Source organism: Triticum dicoccoides, chromosome 3A, assembly GCF_002162155.2.
Source record: "Triticum dicoccoides isolate Atlit2015 ecotype Zavitan chromosome 3A, WEW_v2.0, whole genome shotgun sequence".
Classification (NCBI taxonomy): domain Eukaryota; kingdom Viridiplantae; phylum Streptophyta; class Magnoliopsida; order Poales; family Poaceae; genus Triticum; species Triticum dicoccoides.
Window position 1 is genome coordinate 688,628,564 of NC_041384.1, and position 4,067 is coordinate 688,632,630.

A 4,067-nucleotide genomic window follows, 5' to 3' on the forward strand; every position below is an offset into this window, starting at 1 on the left:
GCAGACGGTTGGTCTCACGCTTGTTTCTTTCCGCCTCCAGCATTACTTCGGCCAAAGAAGGCGGGTGAGGCAGATTTTCACCTCTAGCTGCACTGGCTTCCCCCTGCTCCGGGCAGCGGGGTTGCTGCGGGTGTTGACCATCCTAGGAGAAAACAAGACAACGGTTTAGGTAAGGGTGGCTCAAACTTAGCAAGGGAGTGCAGAATGTAATGGATAACACGGAATGCAGAGATGTTCATCTGTATGTCATGGTAATATGAAACTGCCATATATATATACCAATGGTCATACACATCATACATAGTCTAGTACAAGCCCAGGCTACAGTACAACTATGATGAAAGACGTTACATCTCATCGGAGGCATTCCAAACTCCTATACATTATTTGTCTACACGTCCGGAATCGATTACACGCAAAGTCATATTCCACAAGTCGCACAGGATAGTGGAGATACAACTACTACAATACTAGTGGTACTACTACTAACTCAGACAGATCCGTAGTAGTTCTCATAGAAGTCACCTCCATAGCCTGGAAGTTCAACATGACCATCCGAGAACAGACGGTCCTGAGGAGCATGTGGACCATAGGGGCTAGGATGAGGTCTTGGACCAACAAACGGTGGCCTGCGGGGACCACGGGGTGGGGTGATGCCTCCCACATCACGCCAATCCACCATGTCTGGCAGAGCTGATCTCACAGGATACAGATCCCTTGTATCCATACATCCAGCTTGCACCGCAGGTGCAAACCGAGTCAATGTGGCCCAATGATCAGCACGGGTATTGAAAAGCTCCAGCCTCAAGGCCCGATTCTCTCGGTCCTTATCTTCGAGCATCTCGGCAGTGGTACGAGTTAATGAGTCCTCCTGAGTGGAGTCAGCATAGATAGCCTGAAGATACCCTTGCACTCCCGGAAGTGAAGCTGGCATGTAACGGAAGTCGGTGTTCCGAAGCAGGCCAGTCCGGACTCGCAAGATGGTCATCATGGAATAGGCAGCATCCTGCACAGCCATCTCAACAGTAACCCCGAGTCCATAGGAACAGTGAAGGGGCTCGGTAGATCCAGGATAAGAAGGAAATATCCTGACGGTGCAGAGATATTGGCTTTGATTAAAGTCGCGGAACTGCTCTTCGACGGTGTATTCGGGATACCAACGGTAACCCGTCTCAATCATGACCCGGACTAACATAGCAGTATGACCGGGCATGTCGAGGCACCGGGTCAGGCGAACCACTTGGTTTTGAGCATGGTTGGCCATCTGAAAGCACAACCACAATGCAAAGACATCAGAATTTCTAGGGAAAATTGGACAACATAACAACTGTAAATGCTCAGAAAAAGATTTGAGACATCCACAACAGTTCGCAATACCACTCAACAACATCATATCAAGATTCTGATCCAATTAGCAACATACTAAAATAGTAGAAACTGAACTTGGGCTTGTAGCATCAATCCTATAAGCTACTACAGATTAGTAACACGTGAACCTGATAGAAGAAGAGAGCCTAGTCCTTAACCCACGTTGAATGAGAAGAGAATGATTCAGATCAGAGACATAGGGTAAAGGAGTAAAAGAGCCTTACGTTCCCTTCCACAATCAATTCCCCTACATATAACTAAAGCATTTCTAGACTCGACATCGACCAGTTTGGCTCAACAAACCTACAGGCAGTCCGGCTCTAATACCAACGCTGTCAGGACGCTGATTCCATGTCACATCGATCTAGCCGGTAACACCTCATATCACTTTGCAGCCTCACGCACGGTATCCCATGGGAGTCGCCTTACCATGGCCCGGGACCGTTTGCGCCTTTTGGCTCATGTATATGATAGTGTCGCTAGCAGCCATATGACAGAGAACCCGGGCCGACAGGGCTAGTCGTGAACCCAAAGCGGCACAGACCTATGGAGACAGGCATACATGAGTCACATCGAGCATGTCGGTCATCAACGAGTGATTCCGGGTTGTAGCACTGGCTAACAGGACTCCGGGGAACCCGGGCTGTAGCAGGCTAGGCAGGACTCCGGAAGTCACCGCGTGACATTTCCCCGAAGGGACAGACATAGGAACGAAGTGAAACAAATGCCGGTCAGTCAAGTGTCCTGAATAGTAGTGCTGGGCTAGCAGGACTCCGGTGAACTGGGCTGTAGCGGACTACTATGGCTCGAGGAACACTAGACTACATTTCCCCATAAGTAAGGCTGCCAAGGATAAACAACTAGATTGTCGGATCCCACTCATACCAGGCATTTCAATCATACACACAATATGCCCGATATGAGTACATACAACATGGCATCACAACAAAACTCTACAACTCAAGTACTTTATTTAAAGGCTCCAGGGAGCCATACATAACATGTCATACAGATAGGGGTCACATGACCCGACACTCAAGTCATACAAACATACAAGCGCATGCGGAAGCAACTAGTCTGAGTACAGACACTAGAAAGAAAGAAGGCTTCTCGAAGCCTGTCTATCTACATAGGGCCCTCCATGGCCAGGATCACCACCTGGGTGGCTAGTCACTCGTCGACGTCAAGGTCTACGTAGAACCCATCGGAGGGGCGGTGTTGCCGTCTAAAAACAGTAATTAAGCAAACATGAGTACAAAGGTACTCAGCAAGTCTTACATCAGAACCTACTATACATGCTCATTCTCAAGAAGGTGGTGGGGTTGATGCAGCAAGCCAACTTTGACTCTTGGCTAAGCTATCCTACGGAACTTCACCAGTAAAATAGTTTTCGCACACGAGTCCACTACTCACCAACACAATACTCCACCGGGGATCCTCCCTCGTCATCCTACGAGAGGGCCATCCTCGGTACTCACACTTATCTTGAGTCTTTTAGTAGTATCCATTAACTTGTCTATGAACTGTATAGGCAACCAAGTAGTCCTTTACCGCGGACGCGGCTATTCGAATAGTTTTATACCCTGCAGGGGTGTACTTCGTCATACACGCTTTCACCACTTACCGCCGTTTACACGACATGTACTCGGCAACCTTCAAGCGGAAGCCCAGCGAGGGTGTCGGCCACGGCCTACCTAAACACTTAAGTCTCTAGTCCAGGTTTATCGCCTATCCAGGTTCCATCCGCAGGGAGTCCGGCCGAGGTTTCCAAATACGGCCCCAAACGATGTGAACAGGGTCCCGAGACGCCAAACGAGTGCCCGGCATACCCGGCCACGGTGTATCTACCGCAACATAGCCCACCCCTAGGGTCTAGCGCTACGCACGACCGCCAACACATAACCTACAAACACCAGAAACTATTTGCAACTCCTGGACAGAGTACTAGGGTGATTAAGAAGCCGAGAGGGTCCATTGGTTTCGGGCCCAGTGTGTGGTACTATCTGAATCTTAAATCACGCATACAGATCTCAGTTCTTATGGACGGCCTCAATGAAACAACCCACCATGTACTCCTACATGGCCTCTCATCGATACCTTTACCAAAACATGTTCAACACATCCCTCACATTACCGACATAAGCATTTCACTCTAGCCCATCACCCAGATGAACCAGACCTGACACAACTCTAAGCATAGCAGGCATAGCAAGGTAGGAATCACAATACATGGCTCAATCAACTCCTACACATGCTAGTGGGTTTCATCTAGTTACTGTGGCAACGACAGGTCAAGCAGAGGATAAGGGTTCAACTACCGTAGCACACAGCAGTTTGAATCGCGTTGTCTTAATGCAGTAAACAAGAGCAGAAGCGAGAACATGGGTTTGTATCGGAATGATCAATGGTTGCTTGCCTGATGGGGTGGTAGCGGGATACTGCCCTTCAGTTGGATACTCGTGAATATCCTCGGAGGCAGAACCTACCACGAAGAACACATCGGAACACAATCAACACATGACGATATGCAACAATATGATGCATGCTATGACATGGTAATATGAATGTGTCTTGGCCTAATGCAAGCTAAAACAGAAGGGTATGAACTCATTTGAATCAAAGATTCAAATACTAGCTCATTAAACATGACCTTATTTGTGCATTACCTTATTCTGCTTAAACAGCAAGGTAAACTTGTT